The 18,660-nt window shown below is 37.0% G+C and overlaps 1 protein-coding gene across 19 annotated transcripts in view; it reads right to left on the minus strand.

Annotated features, from left to right (window-relative positions):
• The window catches only part of LOC109432543 (voltage-dependent L-type calcium channel subunit beta-1), a 576,281-nt gene that overhangs the window by 26,989 nt on the left and 530,632 nt on the right, over window positions 1–18,660 (minus strand). The gene's annotated exons all lie outside the window — the stretch shown is intronic.

The raw sequence follows: 18,660 nt of genomic DNA on the forward strand, positions 1-18,660 counted from the left end.
CGGGGTCTTGGGTTCGAGTCCCAACAGAACGCGATTTTTTCACAATTTCGTTTCCAAATTCGACAAATAATCAACATACTGTGGCTTCTAGTTTTAACGTTTTTTTTTTTCCAGTCGGCACCATGCCTAGAAGTTTTTCGGCATGCCTCAGAGGTTTTCTCGAGATTTTTTCTTGAACTTCCCACAAGTAATTCTAGAGGTAATCTGAAATTTATTGCAAAGTTGCTCTTTGAATTTCTGCTCTCACGGAGTTTATCCTGCATCATCTCAAACAGCTCCTAACAGAATTCCTTACGGGATTATGGTTATCTGCCAGAAATTTCGGAAAAGATCCCTGGAGAAACTTCAGGAAAAATCCAGAGAAGAACTTCGGGAGTAAATTTTGGGAATACTGAGCACAGTAAAAAATTTCGGATGGCACTCTGAGCTTTTCGATGAACTCCAGAAGAGAATCCTCGAGAAACTCTGAGAAGAATCTTTGGAAAAACTCTGAGAGAAATCCCAGAAAAACCTCAGAAAAAAGTCTCGGAGAGAATTTCATAAGAAATATCGGCATAAGCTATGGCAAAAATCTCGAGAGAAACTTTAGAAGAAATCATGGCAGATAATCCAGAAGAAACGCTTAAAAAAAATACTCGCGGCGAAAGCATATCTCGGTATTTTCATGATTTCTCCAAGAGATTTTTCGGTGATTTCTGTTAGAGTTCCACCAGCGGTTTCCTCAACTGGTTACAAGAATTTCTCGCTAGATTATTTAAGGAGCGCCTTCCGAGATTTTCCTGAAACTTCGAAATTTCCTGGCTTTCCGTGTTTGCTTTTTGATTATTTCTTCTGTTGTTTCCATGGGATTCTCCAAAGGATTATCGTGGAATTCCTGAAGTCGTTTTTCTGGATTATTTTCCTAGAAATTTCTACAGGATTTTCTTCAGAGACTTCTGCAGATGTACCAGGGATCAATTTTCTGGTTTTTTTTGAATTCCTACACTTAAAATTTTCTAACGAGATTCCAGAACTCCTTCCAAGATTTCTTCTAGCTTTCTAGAGGTGGTCCTAGGGAAACTTCCTGGAAAAACTCCGGTAGTAATGCTGGGAATACTCCAAGAAAAAGTTCCATGAAAAATCTCGAAAGAGACTCCAAGTAAACTCTCAAGAGGAGCTTAACCTTCCTGAAACACCAAGAAAAAGTTACGCGTAATGCATGTAGATCAAAACAATGGCTCATATCTGTGAACCCTACTGGAATGATTTTGAAAGCATAAAATTATAGAATTTTATTATGATTTATTCAAATTGTTTTCATGGATTTCTCTACGAATTCATCTGCACATTTTTGAAGAGATTCGTCAAGAAATATCTCCTGGGGATTCTCTAGGTTTTGTCCAGGTTTTCTATCAAGGATTCGTTCAAAAAATTCAATTCCTGCTGGAATTTATTCATGATTTTTTTGCAGGAATTCGTTCAGAGTTTCTTGCAGATATTCTAGGGATGTTTCCAGAAATCCCTCAAGAATTTTTTCTTTGGAATTCATTCATTGATTTCTCTATAAGTTCCAGAGATTCTTTCAGAAATTCTCCTTATCTTCAGAAATACCTGAGGAATTCAACGGATTTTAAAAGGAACTTCTCCAGGAACAGATTCTATTTTTTTGCGGTATCCTTCCAGAGGTTTTTTCAGGAATTCCTCCATATATCATTCAAGGATACCTTCAGAAAATTGTCCACAGATTCTCTCAGTAATTCGTCTAATAATTACTGAAGGATTTATTTCTTGAATTATTCTCAGAATTCTCCTAGAAGTCTCCAGACCAAACGTTCCTCTAGGACCTGGAGTCTATGTATTCCTCCAGGGATGGCTTCATAAATTCCTCCAGGTTTTTTTTTTCGGAGCTTTCTTCAAGGATTCTTTTAGAAATTAGTCTGGGCCTCTTTCAGAGATTTCTGTAGACTAGATCTCTCAGCAGTTCCAACAGAAATTTATCTATGGAATTATTCTTTGCAATTTCTTCAGGAATCCGTGTAGATTTTTTCAAGATTTTTTATTATGAGTACTTTTAGAGAGATTTTTTACGGGAACTCTTCCAGAAACTTCTCCCGGGATTGCATCTAAGAGACTTTTCTACAAATTCTTACAGGTGTTTCTCCAAGTATTTATCCAGAAATTTACGCAGAAATTGTTTCTGGAATTCCTTCCCAAATTTTCCATGGAATCTTTCAGAAATCGTTCCAGAGATTCTATCAGAAATTTTCCTGGATTTCTTCTTGAATTTATCCAGGATTTTTTTCCTATTCCTCTGAAGAATTTCTCCACAAATTTCACAAGATATTCTTCGCGTGATTCCTTCAGGAATATCTTCTCAAGCCCCTTCTTAAGGAGTTCTTCCAGGCATGCTTACGGAAATTTCTCCAGGAGCTTATTCTAAATTTTTAACGGGAATCCTTTCAGAGTTTTTTTTTTGTCAGGATCTTTTCCGTTTGTCTTCCAGGGATACCTTCGGAAATTCGTCCAGGGATTCTCTCAGTAATGCGTTAAGAATTTACTCAAGGATTTAATCCTTGAAATATCTCCAGAAATTACTCTAGAAAATTGTCTGGAGATTTTCCTGAAAGTTACTCAAAGGGTACACATGTCTCCAGATCAGATGTTTCTCTGAGTATTCATCCATGGATGGCTCAATAAATTCCTCCTGATTTTTGTTTTCTTCAAGGATTCTTTTGAAAATTTGTCTGGGTCTCTTTCAGAGATTTCTCCGGACATTTTCTCAGAAATTGCTTCAGAAATTAGTTGTGGACTCATTCTTTGTCGTTATATTTTCAAGAAATTTTTCTATGAATTTCTTTAGAGGTTTCTCCAGGAATTCTTCCTTTAGGGATTCGTGTGGAAACTCCTCCACGGATTGCTTCGGATTTTGTTTAGGCATTTCTTCTTCGTCAAAAATTTTGCAGGGTTTTCTTCGGAAATTCCCGCTGGGTTAACTTCAAACTAGGAAGAAAACCTAAGCGGAACTATTGAAGTAAATCCTAGAAAATCCCGGAATGAACTCCAGTAATGATTTCTCGATGGATTCTAGTACAAATCTGGGGTAAATCCAGAATAAATCATGGGATAAAATCCTGAAAGAGACAAGGACAAAATAATGTGAGAAATCTCAGGAATAAATTTTACGAGAAACTGCTGCTGACATTCCGGAAGGAGCTCCAGGATAAACCCCGTCAAACCAACTTGGAAAATTACTGCAACTTCTGTAGGCTCAAAAGTTTGGCTACAAGTTTCATGAAATCCGGCCAATTTGTGTGCTTTGCGGATAACATGGACTTCATTGCCAGAACATTTGGAACTGAGACGAGGCTGTACTGGTTGTATAGACATCTTTAACAAAGGACCTGTAGTATGAAGCCCAAGATGGAGTATAGCAGCCACGTACAGCGTTTTGTAGCATACAATCGTTAACTTTGCTAAAGGTGATGAACTAAATGTGTGTGAACACATATATAAATATTGTCGAGATGAACAACTAAACATTTAGAATGATAAACCCAAATTAAAAACAGGAATTAAGCATTTTAAATAAATAACAATTAGCTAGCATTAAAAGGATTACTAATATAAACAAAAGATTATCCACAGACAAACAGACGTCTCACTCTACTCACTTCTCATCGTTACCCTTTTTAACGGTAAGTTCAAATATTTTGTACTTCGCAAATCGCTCGGTCACGGCGCTCGCATCGTTTTTGCTCCTGTTTGACGTTTGCTCACTATCGCCACCTACTGAGTGGTCTGCGTAACACAGCCTGATTAGTATTGGGCGATCATGTTTTCGTGACGATGATTTTTATCGCGATTTGTCCCATGTGATACGTCTGTTTGTCTGTGGATTATCCTTTTGGCACTGAGTCTGCTGATTACTTACATGGCTGGCATATTGGCACTCATATATACATACACATAAAGTTATAGTTACAGTTACAATTTCGGAAGCAGTTCTCAAGCAACGACGAAAAGAGTCAACAATCAAAGGCGGATCATCCCACAAAGAGCTCTAGCAAACAGTAAGTCAAACCAAAAAGCAACAATATGAAAAACAAACAACAATCCATGCAATATAACAAACAAACACAGCAGTGGAGGTAGTCGACAAATTTCAATTGCTACATGATGTAACCACTGACAAACAGACGTAATTGGCGAAATTTCCTTCGACCACGTTTAACATTAGTTTGCAATATTCTAAGTTGTCCAAGTTTGACGTTTCACACTAGCGCCTTAAGGCCTTGGTTTGATTGATATAAGAGATAAAAGATCTGAAAATAATATCTGAAAAATGTTCCTGGAACATCTGAACAATATCAAAATTTGATAGTACAAGATCAAACGAATAGCTTGCTGCTATTGGTTAGATCTTACAAGATCTAATTATGATCTGATGATGATGTTCCAGGAGTAAATTTTAGATATTATTTCCAGATCTTTTATCTCTTATATCAATCAAACCAATATCACATCTTGATCTCAATATCAAAATATGCTATTATTAAGCTCTTTTCCTCTACCCGGGTTCTGCTGATGGTGTTGCTGCACATAGCGCAGGGTTTCATGAAGCAAATTCATCAACAACTGGGCGATGGATGTTTGGGAAAACTGTCTTAAGGCGAAACTGGAAGCTTTTCCTTATTTTTTCAGTTTTTGATTTTAAAAAAAATAACGGAGCAATATTTTCAAAAACGGTTTTCGTGCACATGTAGAGTATGGATCAATGTATCTTCAGAATTTTTTTTGTGTTGAAAAATTTTTCCTTTTTTTTCAAAAAAACATTTTTTTGTGAAATTTTGTTCAAAAATGGTTTCTGCAAAAACGAAAAATATTTTCCACTACGAAAAAAAAATCAGAAGACACCTTGATCCATCCTCTACTAGTGTACGAAATCCGATTTTGAAAATATTGCTTCGTTTTTTAATAAAAAATCAAAAAACAAAAAGTGAGGAAATGCTTCCAGTTTCGCCTTAAGGGTAACGTCTGTTTATCTGTTGATTTAACCTCCCGTTTGTTTGCTCTTTCTAACTTGGTTTCACTCTTCGACTCCAGTCCAAATTGGAGGAGGCATTCTCCCATATACTACTACACTTGTACGTAAGTTAGTCTTAGCTGCTAGATTACCCTTTTGGCGGTTTTTCTTTCTTTACTTCGCGCAATTCAAGCCTCCATTGTTGATTATTTCTCTGTAATATTACAACTACCTAGTGTTATAACGATGTTTTCTCTATTTTCCCCTTTTTCATCACAATGCAGGTCTTTTTTTGTTTTCCCTTTCTTTTGTATTCCTCCTCTATATGCCCGAAGAAAGTCATAATCCCTGCTCGAGAGTGTGATGTCCTGTGTTTCCTGCTGTATGGGAGAGGGAGTTTCCATGTAATTGGAGGGGTGGCACGAAAGAAAATTATTTCTTTTCTTTTACTACTTCCTCCGTGTGGAAAGGGAGGGGGGCTGCCGGCTCAATCCTCTAAGTAGTTGTGAGTGTGTAGAGGAAAAAATGTCGGGGTCCGACAGACAGTCAGACACCGAGCAGCGAGCGACCGATGATGTCGGACGGTGCCGGATGGTGCCGGAAGGAGAGGACACGGCGAGAGGACTACATAAACTAGGATAACAGAAGACTACCGCATGCAGATGGTTGCAGATAAATATGGAGTTTTTTTTGCTGAAGACACATTATCGAGCAAAAGAGGATAAAAACTGAGAAAGGTTTATGAATGGATTGGTTGAGGACACAGTCTCATTTTTGGGGCAGTTTTCGATTGTTTTTGATGATTTGTTGGACTATGTTGTGGAAGGGGTTCTATGATGATTATATCAGCAGAAACCTGGGACGATTTTCGGCTTGGTAGCCGCAATTGCAATCAAACGATCAGATATTCTCCCTCATCCGACGTTTCGATGTTTATTACATCTTCTTCAGGGAATAAGAAGTGTCGTTCTGAAAAGCTTTGTGAAAGCATAATCCGTCTAAAAACAAAATTTTAAAAACGTTGGGATCCACTTCTAGAACACTAATAATATTCGCCGAATTCGGTTCGCACTTCTGACAACACTGGTTCTATCAACAGGATCACAACGTTTTTTAAATTTTGTTTTTAGACGGATTATGCTTTCACAAAGCTTTTCAGAACGAAAGCTATTAACACTTCTAATTCCCTGAAGAAGATGTAATAAACATCGAAACGTCGGATGAAGGAGCATATCTGATCGTTTGATTGCAATTGCGACTGCCAAGCCGAAAATCGTCCCAGGTTTCCAGATCCCTCAGTCGATAGCTACCTCCATATATCAGCAGATTCACTATTATTCATTATAACATATACCGACTTATCTCCATACACCTGGTCAAGTCCCTGCAAGCATTTTTATTTTATGAGTCCTATTGTCATTTTATATGGCGTCCAGACCAGACCTAAAATAGCTCCCGATACATGATAGGATCGATCTCGGAAAGATCTCAGCAAGTTCCATCTCGTCCGAGATTGCTCCCGTGCTCACGCCATGCGTCGTTCTTTGAGAAATTTTCACATGAATCTTTGGGTAATTCTTGAAGGGATTCATTGCAGAATTCTTCTTGAAATTTCCTTCATGAGCTCCAGAAGATATAGTCAAACTGTCTTCGGAAAAATGTGGGTTTTTACCATACCTACAAGTTTTCCATACACGAGTTTTTTTTGTTAAACGTGAAACAAAAGCTTGAAATTGATAACACTAGTTAACAGCATTTTTGAACTTGATAAGCTGATGATCGTTTTTGGTGTAGAACCATGCCCTGAGTTCGAAAACGCGAAGGAAAAATATTATAGTAGAGCGGTATTTTTTCGACTTTCCATACAAGGTTGATGATTTGAAACCGATTGTTGTTCTATTTTTAAGCAAAGTCGCTCACTTCACATTTCTCATTCTCCGTAATCAAGGCTCCAATTGAGCTGATTGTTTTACTGTAACTTGCCTACATATAATATGTCAAATAAACGTTGAGAAAATTTTTTTCAATTGTTTTATCTTATTGTAAAAAAAATACATTTCTTCATATATTTTTGGAAATTTTGCTTAAATTTAAGGAGATCGTCCCTAAATCTCGTCAATATCTTGAATTTCATCAATCTGACGCAAAACCTGCATTCGGATGATCGAATGGTATCATATTTAGCTTCTAAATTATAGAAAAAAAAATTTAAAATTGGTTTAACAAAACACAAGATATTTGATTTTTTTTAAATTTCATATTTTAAAAAGTAGTAAAACTCGATGAGGTCAAAATTGCCCGTAACATGTGAATGACAAGGCCTAGCAACATGCAATGTTCAGAACAAATATGCGTCATTACTTGCTCTTGAAATGCTTCGATGCTCACATCTTCGGAAAAATCAAATAAAAAAGTTATTGTGAAAAAACCGTTATCGGAGGGATCACCCTAAGTCGAACCTTAAAATTGACCTACTACGTTCAAATTATGAACTAGATAAAAGGTGTTTTCGGCAAAGTTGCTCGAAATAGCATTGCATACAACTTTACTGAAGAACTTGATCGCCTATGACTTTAAATTAAAAAGTTCTATTCCAGATTTGAGTTAAGACGAGGACCACCCTAATCAATTTATTTTGGAGAAGATGCAGGAAACAAATGCAAGCAACTTATCTGAAGAAACCAAACGCCTAAAATTAACGATAACAGAGATAGAATTTTTTTTTCCGCCAAAACGTGGATTCGGACAATTGTACATTGTTAGTTTATTGAGGTATTCCATCAAAAAAATCTTCACAGATTTTTTGGAGACTTAATTCAGAGATATTTGAGGACCTCTGGGAATTCCATCGGGAATTGCTTGAAGGAGTATGTTACGTGTACAATTTCGTATAGTGTTGCTCAAGGGATTCGTTGGAGAATCCATCTAGGTACTCAGTTGAGAATTTCTCCAAATTTCTTCAGAAACTCGTGGGATTCATCCGGGGTTGTCTCCAGGAATTCCTTGGGGAATTGTTTCACGAAATCATTGGAATTCCTCTAGAGATGCTATTGGGAACTATTCCGAGAATTTCAACGAGATTCCTCCTGGTTCTTAGGGAATTCCTTCAGGGATCCCTTGGGGAATCCTTTCATTCCATTCTTTTTTTGCATGCCTTCGGAAAATTGTTAAACACTTCTCCAAAGGTGCGTGTGATAATCAAAACAATTCCCGAAGGTTTTTATGAAGATACCTCGAAAGGTTTTTTTTTTTCAAAACGATCTATGAACGTCACATTTAAATCTGTATTTTTTATTTTTTTTATTCTTAACCACTTAACCTAATTTACAGCTCTTTTGTCCACTAGGGCACTGCGTGGGCGATTCCAATTGGTAGCTGCACTTTCACTTTTGTGAAACGCCTAAATTTATTCTATTATTCTACTATATCGAGCTGGTTGCCTTTGTGCTGCTTTCACTCTCTACCCTATCATGGTAGAATGATGAGCACGAGGATGTTGATGTGTGGCTGTTGGTTGTTCCATTTTCCAGTCCGATTGGGGGTCCATTATGAGTTGCCGTTCGCCGTTGTCCAAGTATCCGGGTCCGTTTGAGTCGTGGGCTCAGAAGAGGGTAAGTGTCAGCTGCTTTCAGGGGGAAAGGGGCAAATATGTGACCACTTGCGCCATGGGCCCCGGCAAAAAATCTGTATTTTGCCTTTCCAAAAATCTGTATAATCTGTATATGATAGTCATACTATTTTTGCCGAAAATCTGTAATATTTTATGGAAAATCTTCATGAAACTCTGTAAATTTCCGGAAAATCTGTATAATTTGTATCATTTTCTTAAAATCTGATATATTTGTATTCAGAATTCTGTATACTAAGCTGAAAAAAATCTGTATGATTACAGATAAATCTGTGTATATGTGGCAACCCTGATGAACGTGCGTGGTATTGCTGAGGATGACCAAATACGCGACTGCTCGAGGGTTAATGAAAAAAACCCTAAGAAATTTGCACGGTATACTTCGAAACTTCTTGAAACAGTATATTTAGGGGTGGAGCGGATCTGGTGTGATGGTTAGAACACTTGACTATCACGTCGAGGACCTGGGACCGAATCCCACTCCCGACAAACTTAGCGTGGGTTCTTCCTTCGGAAGGGAAGTAAAGCGTGGATCCCGAGATGAACTAGCCCCGGGTTGAAAATCTCGTTAATAAAGATAAAAAAAGTATATTTGGAGTTTGTTGATTTTTTTCTCGGTGGTTGCACACACTAAAATAACATTAATGACTTTTCGGCCTGCTGACTTTCAGCCATCATCTGATCTAATATATTTTTTTTATTTAGTCACAATTTTCAAAATTCGTCTTACAATTTTCTTCACTCACTTCTATAATCTGATGTTATTACCACCAGTGTAACTAATTTTAAATATATATTTTAGACCTGATGATGGCTGAAAGTCAGTAGGCCGAAACGTCATAAATCGTATGTTAGTGTGTGTAATCGCCGAAAAAAAAATAAAAAAATCCCTAAATATAGAACTGAACGGTGACCGTCAAACCCTTAAGAGATTTTGAAACAGTTCTTGGAGAACTTTGCTCGAGAGATCTTCGGAGGTCTTGAGAAGTGCTTTCGGAAATTCTCCAGAACACAATTGGGCACTTCTCCAGAGATTCCATCGGAAATTTTTAGGGTATTATTTAAGGAATTTTTCCTTGGGACTTCGTCTAGGGATTGCATCGGGAGTTTTTTAACGAGAAACTCGTCAGGGAGATTTGCAGAACTCCTTTAGCCTTTTTTTTTTGGGGAAATTTCTACAAGAATTCCATGTGGAATTTCTTCAGAGATTCTCTGGGAATTATTCAAGGGATTCGTTGGAGAATTCTTCTAGGAATGCCTAGTGGGCTTCGTGGCCGTGCGGCTAGAGGCGTCAGTCATCTAAGCCTTTCGTAAGCCTCGGGGTGTGGGTTCGATTCCCGCTCCAGTCGAGGAAAACTTTTCGTCAAACGGAAAACTCACCACTGGGCCACTGGATGTTATGTGTGTTATCCGTTGTCATATGTTAGTGGGGGTCTCCAGTTAGCCTAGTGGTTAAGGCTATGGATCGCCAATCCGAAGACGGCGGGTTCGATTCCCGTTCCGGTCGGGAAAAATTTATCGACTCCCTGGGCATAGTGTATCATTGTACTTGCCTCACAATATACAAATTCATGCAATGGCAGGCAAAGAAAGCCCTTCAATTAATAACTGTGGAAGTGCTCAAAGGAACACTAAGTTGAAGTGAGGCAGGCCAAGTCCCAGTGGGGACGTTGAGCCATAGAGAAGAAGAAGAAGAAGAAGAAGAATGTTAGTGCTTGTTCAGTCTGTACAACCTCTGGTTGAAGACGGTGTAGTGTCTTTTTTTTTATAAATTTTTAAGGAGATTTCTGGAATTACTCTAGAAACAGTGCAGTAAACAAAGCCTAAAGGAATCACAAAAAGTACCTGAAATAATAATTTTGGGATATTATTAAGCATTTCCTGCTCAATGCACGCTATTCGTGCGCTAGACGCGTCCGTTTTCAAATCAAATAAAATTTTGATCATGTATGAGCTTCTATCTGAAAATGTTTTTCATGTTATTTGTTTTGAAATATTCTTCACCTAACTTTTGGAAAAGGCGTATGAAGAAAAACTCCGATTTTCTTCTGAAAAAAAATATAACTCGAAAACGGTTTGTTAGAATGACATATTGTCTTCGAAGATGTTTGAGGATATATAAAGCAATTTAAGAAAAAAAATACACTAAGAGTAACATACATTGCGGATCTATATTAAATGTCATAAATTGTGGAGCCTCTTAGCTGTGCGGTTAGGGTCACCAAGCTTCTAATCGCACCATGCAGTGGGGTGAGAGTTCGATTCCCGCTCCGGGCAATGAAACTTTTGAATAATTTCTTCTCTGTATCCACTGGTGCATGCTCCGTGTGTGTTGAGTTTCGTTCAGTCTGTACAGCCTTTGGATGAAGACGGTGTCCGCGTCTTTTATAGATGTTAAATAATATATATTTTCCAAAAACTTTACCCTTCAATTATTTCATAAATAATTAAATTATCAAATCTAAAAAAATATTACCTTTTGCTTGTTTTAAAAATTGACGAAAAATGAAAATTAGTGAAAAAAATAGTTAGAAGCATTTTACTATCCCGGGCTGAGGCTGGAAATTCGCTTTCTGCAGAAAAATAAATCAAAGGGTAAGGTTTTTGGAAAATTTAAGTTATTCGACATCTAATCCCAAGTAACATTTTAAGTTTTGTTCGGCTCTACAAGAGATCTTCATGACCAATTTTATAAAACTTGCAATAAAACTGAATCGTACATCAAAACCTCTTGATAACCTCTTTAAGAGCATCTTTCGGCTAAGTGGACCACTCTCGGAGAGGTTTTGCAAACCACATAAAGAGTAGCAATAAACCCGTTTTAAAACCTAGTTGAAAAATTTCCCATTCTCGATTGTTGTTGTTTTTTTTTAACAAAAACTATGACAGCTCAAGATGCAGAGAAACTTCTTCGATGGCACGTAAAGTTCAGGAGGATACATCATTCGTAAGTAGAAAGCGATCATTTCAAAGTAATATTTTAGTAGTTATTGTGCTGGTAGGCTTATGCGCATTCGAATTTACCGTGAACATTGGGGTTGCAGAATCATAAAATTAGTGCGCTTCGAAAATAGTGAATATTATCATCTTGGAATGAAATAAATCAGTTTGTGAATTTGGTAAAACTATCTCGAATCACAAGAAAACTCAGCTGAGAGAGTTTATTAATGTGCGCATGTTATGAAAATGGTGGCAAACTATCAATTCATTGCTATTTTAAGCAAAATTAACTATTTTCCATTCACGTAAGCTAATTCTTCAATATGGCGACGACCATAATCAGTGAAAATAAAACGAAAGCAAGTTTACTTTTACAATGACCGCAATAAACCAAGCAGTGTCGTTGTTTCTACTTTTCCACCAACAGATGTCGTTACAAATCGAACGGTTCGCCATCTGTTGAGAATTTAAACAGTTTTATTGTGGTAATAATGATTGCCAGAAGGTTTACATATCGGAAAGTTTTGTTTACTCCTCAAATCTGTCTTTATGGATATCTTCAAGTATATTATAAAACATTTTATCAATGGTTTTCATAAAATCAGTCATAAAACTGTGAGTTTGAATTATTGCTGTAATAAACACTTAATAAAAATCAAACAAAACCAATCAGCAATTGAATTGTTACTTGGGATATAGACTCGTGATGAATATTACTCTCATATTTTTTTTTTAAGTCCTCCAATATCCTCTAACATCGTTGAAGACATCATTTCAATCCAACAATCGTTTTCGAGCTGTTTTTAGAAGAAGAAAATTAGGTTTTTTTTCAGACGACCTTTTGGTGATATTGATATAAAGATGAAATATTATCAGTAACACCATCGCACGGTGGGACGAATTGACAAAAACGTGAACTTTTTTCAGTAGCGTCTTTAAACGTGATTTTATCGGCATGGTGTCTTCGGATGAAAATTTTATAAAAATAGGGCGCGTCGAATGGCGTTTAGTTTTAGTTCGCAACTTTGCCACAGGCGGCGCTGTAAAATCCAACTTTTTTGTTTGACGTATTTTCAATATGATGTCTTCGGCAAAGTTGTAGATATGCTCAATACAAATATCTTTGCCGAAGACACCAACCCTCTATCTCTACATTGCTTCAAGATACAGACGTATTTTATGAATGACCCCCCAAAAATCGTTTTATTCATATATTTCGAAAACGCGCAGTTTTAGAAAGTTACAATGTTCTACAAAGTTGTGTAAAATGTCAAAAGAAACAACTTTGTAGAAGTGAATAGGGTTCTAAAATGGCAATAGGGTTAGTTATAACTATTTTTGAATTAAAAATAGCCGTTTTTCAAGGCTCAATAACTATCTTGGATGCAAATGGATGCAAATCAAACCCCACTAGGTTCAATATGTATTACTATTAGTTGAATATCCTGATGTTTTCGGTTGTATCCTCGAGTATCCTTAGCAGGGGTTCTTAATCTTACTAGAGCCTATTTTTGACGCTAAAACAATAATATCAGTTTTCGTATGTCATTTAGAACCCCATTATCTTCTGTAGAGTGATAAATATTAACTATTCGCATAATTTTATGCTTTATTGCGCCTACAAAAATCAATTATTATCGAATTATTATCATATTATTCAAAAAAACACTGCATAGAAGTGAGCTAAACCAGACGGTCATATGTATCCAAGTGATCTTACCAGCAAGTAAATTTTATTCGTGTGTTCAAAACATAAATGTAAATATGGTTTTCGATTTGAATAGGTCGAATCAGGGTAGGAGCCGCAGTCAACATACGACCTATTCAAAACGAACGCCACAAATATCACGATTAAAGACGCTGCTGAAAAAAGTTCACGTTTTGGGCCATTCGTCCCACTGTGCATCGTCCATGATAAAAGCTTAACATTCAATAGTGTCCGAAAACAGAGTGAGCAAAACCAAGAGTAACTAAAATTAGAATTTTTAAAATATTGTCCAATCATATGACATGTACCGACCAAAACCTTATACTGACCGTAACAGAACAACCATTCCATAAGACAAAGAACGACCAGTATTTTTTTTTCCTGAAGAAGACACCGAACCCGGTGTCGAAACGTCGGACAAAATTAAATAGTTTGTTTCAATAAATAAGACTGCACAGCCGAACCTATTTCCGATCTCAAATCACAGTCGAACCAACATTATATTTTCATTGTTTTTTCATTGAAAAATATATTTTATATCATACTTTCATTATACATCCATGATCCAATTGTTGAACACTGGCATAACCTAAGCTGTTAGCATGCCTTCCTGTTTTTTTTTCACTTTACCTAATCGTGAATTTCAAAGGATTTCAGGGGCGTTCCAGGGATGTTCCAGGAGTGTTCCAATGGGCTTCAGGAACGTTCCAGGGGTTTTCAAAGGGCTTCAAGGGCGTTCCAGAGGAATTCAGAGGGTTAAGGGGGTTCCAGGGGGGTTTCAGTGCGTTACAGAGGTTTGAAGAGCGATCCTGGGGTTTTCAAGGGGTTTCAGAGGCGTTCCAGGAGTGTTCCAGGGGGATAAGGGGATCCCTGGGCGTTCCAGGGGTGTTCCAGGGCTTTCAAAAGCGTTCCAGGGAGTTTTAGGTGATTTCAGGGGCGTTCCAGTGGGTTTATCCCTGATATCGCCTGAAACCCTGAAACAGCTTGAAACCCTTCTAAACATAACCTGAAACTTTTTTGAAATCCCCCAGAATCTCTTTGAGCAGTGTTGCAATAATTTATCTTATTCATGTGAACATCATGCAACAAATTTTTTCAGTCATTTTTGTCATGTTTAAAACGGTTTCAGTCAAGCAGAGCTCTCTTCTAATAAGAAGCGATTCCTTGTCATTTGAATGAAATAGCAGAGCAAAGCATAGCATAAATACTTGCACAAATCTTGGATGGAGTTGAATATATCCATTGACATTGCTGATGTCGCTTATCTACAATGTCATAGACTCACTCAGCTCCACACACCTGGCCAAGTCCTTGCAAACATTTTTATTTCATTAGTCCAATCATCAACTCCTTGTCATTTGAATGAAATGTCACTCAAACGACTAACTGTGCACAAAACAAGACAAATTCGGAAAAAATCCACCCGACTGAAAAATTATCGGATATCGGGTCAATTTATATCGAATGTTGGACAACTGTTGGATAACTGTTGGGTCTATGTTGGATTTGGTGGCCAAAATAATAACATGTCAATGATAGGTTTATGTCGGGTTATACGTCATCAATCACAAACAAAGCTTGAACCGTCCAACAATTAGCGAGAATTGTCCAACATTAGGATGAACTAGCTTAAGGAAGTGTTCAACATTTGGGTTGCAGACTTCCGATACAAATGTTCTATTTTCTCTTACAAAATGGATTTTAGGAAAATCCAAATTCAATGGGAAGTATGTATAACAAATGAGTGGACTACCCAACTAACAACCTCTCATTTTATAAGCACGACGAATTGATTCAGCATGATGCTGAATAACATTTGGGTAATTTTCAGGTACAACCTTTGTTCGGGTTTTGTTCACACAAATTTGGAGAAACTATAGCATATAGTGTTGTGTACCAACTGAACTGTTTGTTGTTCAATCGTTTTACAACTATATAGTAACAAATTTTGTCAGTCATTTTTGTCATGTTTAAAACGGTTTCAGTCAAGCAGAGCTCTCTTCTAATAAGAAGCGATTCCTTGTCATTTGAATGAAATAGCAGAGCAAAGCATAGCATGAATACTTGCACAAATCTTGGATGGAGTTGAATATATCCATTGACATTGCTGATGTCGCTTATATAGCTTCAGCAAAAATTATTAAAAATAAAACAAAGTGCAAAATTTTTCAATTGCCACGAGAGTTTATGATTGGAAATTAATGCTGTGAACAAGTAGGGTCTGGGACCATTTGGGCAGGAGCACCTATTTTGGGCACTTGCTGCTGTAACTCAGTCAATTTTGAACCGATTGACTTGGTTTTTGAGACACGATCAGATACGCACAGTACCTAGCCATGTGCAATAATTCAAGTAAATCGGTTTGAAATTGACTGAGTTATAGCAGCAAGTGCCCAAAATAGGTGCTCCTGCCCAAATGGTCCCAGACCCTATTGCGAAATAATAACTACACATAAATTTACCTAATTCCAGATTCGAACTCGAGACCCGTCGATTGCCAGCCGCATGCCTTCATATCTGCGCCATCCTAGATATGATGAATTGCAGCGCTCAAATCAAAACATAAACTTCCCGTGGTTTAATAATGATCAGACTTCGACTCCTATTCCGCAGTGGTGAATTAGCACAACATTAAGGTTAACGACTGAACAACAGATTAATTCAGCTGTTGTTCAGTAAAAAACACGTGTTTTTCATCATGTACTCTGCGTCGAAGTATGATGAAACGAAAGCACTTATTTGACTTGTTAAAAACACATTATACAGATACATGTCCTAATTTTTACATGAACTTAACAAGAAGCAGAAAAAAGTCTTGTTAGACTATGATGTAAATAAATTACTGCGAATCGAATAAAAATCTTGAAAAGTGTTTTAAATTATCATTGTTAATACCAATACGAAAAGTTGAACATTGGCTACTTTTTCAATTGAAATAGCATTTGTACAGTAATGTGTACATCATAATTTTTGTTCAGCTATAATTACTATTATAAAGCAACAATTCAGCATGCATGCTTGTTTGCGGCTGGCGATTGTTAGTTGGGATAGTCTACCCAACTAACAATCACCAGCCGCAAACAAGCATGCATGCTGAATTGTTGCTTTATAATAGAAATTATAGCTGAACTAAAATTATGCTGTACCTACACATTACTGGACAAATGCTATTTCACTTGAAAAGGTAGCCAATGTTCAACTTTCCGTATTGGTATTAACAATGATAATTTAAAACACTTTTCAAGCGTTTAATAAGATTTTTATTCGATTCGCAATAATTCCTTTACAACATAGTTTAACAAGACTTTTTACTGCTGCTTGTTCAGTTCATATAAAAATTAGCACAAGTATCTGTATAATGTGTTTTCCACAAGTCGAATAAGCGCTTTCGTTTCATCATACTTCGACTCAGAGTACAGGATGAAAAACACGTGTTTTTTACTGAACAATAGCTGAATTAATCTGTTGTTCAGTCGTTATCCATAATGTCCGTGCTAATTCACCACTGCTGAACAGGAGTCGAAGTCTGATAATTATTAAACCACGGGAAGTTTATGTTTTGATTTGAGCGCTGCAATTCATCATCTCGAGGTTGGCACAGATAGGAAGGCATGCGGCTGGCAATCGTCGGGTCTCGAGTTTGAATCTGGATTTAGGTAAATTTATGTGTAGTTATTATTTCACTATAAATGTTCACAGCATTTCATAAACTCTCGTGGAAATTGAAAAATTTTGAACTTTATTTATTTTTAATCTTTTTCGCCGAAGCTGAATAACATCTTTACTATATAGTTGTAAAACGATTTAACAACAAACAGTTCAGTTGGTACACAACACTATGCTTTATAGGTTCTCCAAATTTGTGTGAACAAAACCCGAACAAAGGTTGTGCCTGAAAATTATCCAAATGTTATTCAGCATCATGCTGAATCATTTTGTCGTAAAGGTGCTTGTAAAATGAGTGATTGTTAGTTGGGTATAGACGTTCTATTCAACTACAGTGGAATTATGCACGGAAAATCAAATGAAAACCAACTTTTCCTTACTAACCAGTGAATCAAAATTCAGCCGTCGCGCAGCAATAACGACAATGTCGCAACCTGAATTTGTTGCGACATTCTACCCAATGCGACATAGGTTTGTCCCAACTTGAACAGAATAGGACAACGATCGTGCACCACGAGTTAAAAGATTTTTAAGGCTTGCATTGTGATTTTCGAGCGGTAACTTCGAGTCGGTAAACACTGCAACGCTGCTGAAGGTATATCATCAAAAAACATCTATTTTGGGTTGGCAATAATTGATTATTCGCGAGTTGAAAAGCACGCAACAAATTCAGCTTCTGTTTTGTCTGCAACAAACATTTTTGAGATCATGTCATTATCTGTTACCAGTTGGGATAAACGTCTTCTTTGTTGCTTGTTTTGTGCCTCTTTTGTCTGACAATTCTCTTCATTGTTACTAACCGTTCAACAATTGGCGAATTACCCTAAGCAAAAAAATGGCCCTGTTCAAATATTCACGCACCCTATTTTTGGAAAATAAATCGGCTTTGCCACCCCCAGAAGAAACTTGAGTAGTTGAGAAGAATTTATAGATACATAAATACAAAAAAATATTTTTTGAAATATTTCGGCAATCATATTGAAAAGAATGAACCAAAACGATATGCGGAGATTTTATGCAAAAATTGATGTGGTGTTTAACGGTTAAAAAAAAATGGTTGAGATAATTGTCGACATAACTTCAATGAAAACCACAAAACAGCGAGCTTACAAACATGCTAATCTACTTCTACAAACACACTCATGCGACCTAAACCAGTGCCGGATTCGAGCACTACTGTCCAAACTGATTAAATATATAGTTGCTCTTCGTTCGCTGGTTTTGCACAAAACCGATGGAGATCGAATAGTAGGTAGAAATGTTTTAAAGAATGTTTTTTTTCTTTTGGACCATTTTTTTCCAATTACATAAAAATGACGAAATGAAAGTACGAAAATGTCGAAAGATATCGGAAGAAGTGAACGAAACGAGTGTGTATGTGTGAGCAAACTAAAATGGGAAGGAAATTTTGTGACTTTTCTGTGAGTGATTCTGTGTTCTGGTGAGTGTGACATTTAGGGCGGTTTTATTTCCTATGATTTATTACTTTTCGGTGAAAATGTGCGAATTACACTCGAAAACCTCTTCTACTGGGAAATTGGGAATGTCAGGGGTTGAGGTGGATTGGAAGGGAATGGGTTTTAGGGAGGTGTGTGTGTGCGCTCGTGTTTGTGTTATGGTGCAGGGAGTTTTTGAGGGTAGGTGTTTGTGTGTTTGTGTCTGTGTCTGTATAGGAAATAAGGATAATCAACGGAACAAATTAAGAAAACTGAATAA

The sequence above is a fragment of the Aedes albopictus genome, chromosome 2 (genome assembly GCF_035046485.1).
Source record: "Aedes albopictus strain Foshan chromosome 2, AalbF5, whole genome shotgun sequence".
Classification (NCBI taxonomy): Eukaryota; Metazoa; Arthropoda; class Insecta; order Diptera; family Culicidae; genus Aedes; species Aedes albopictus.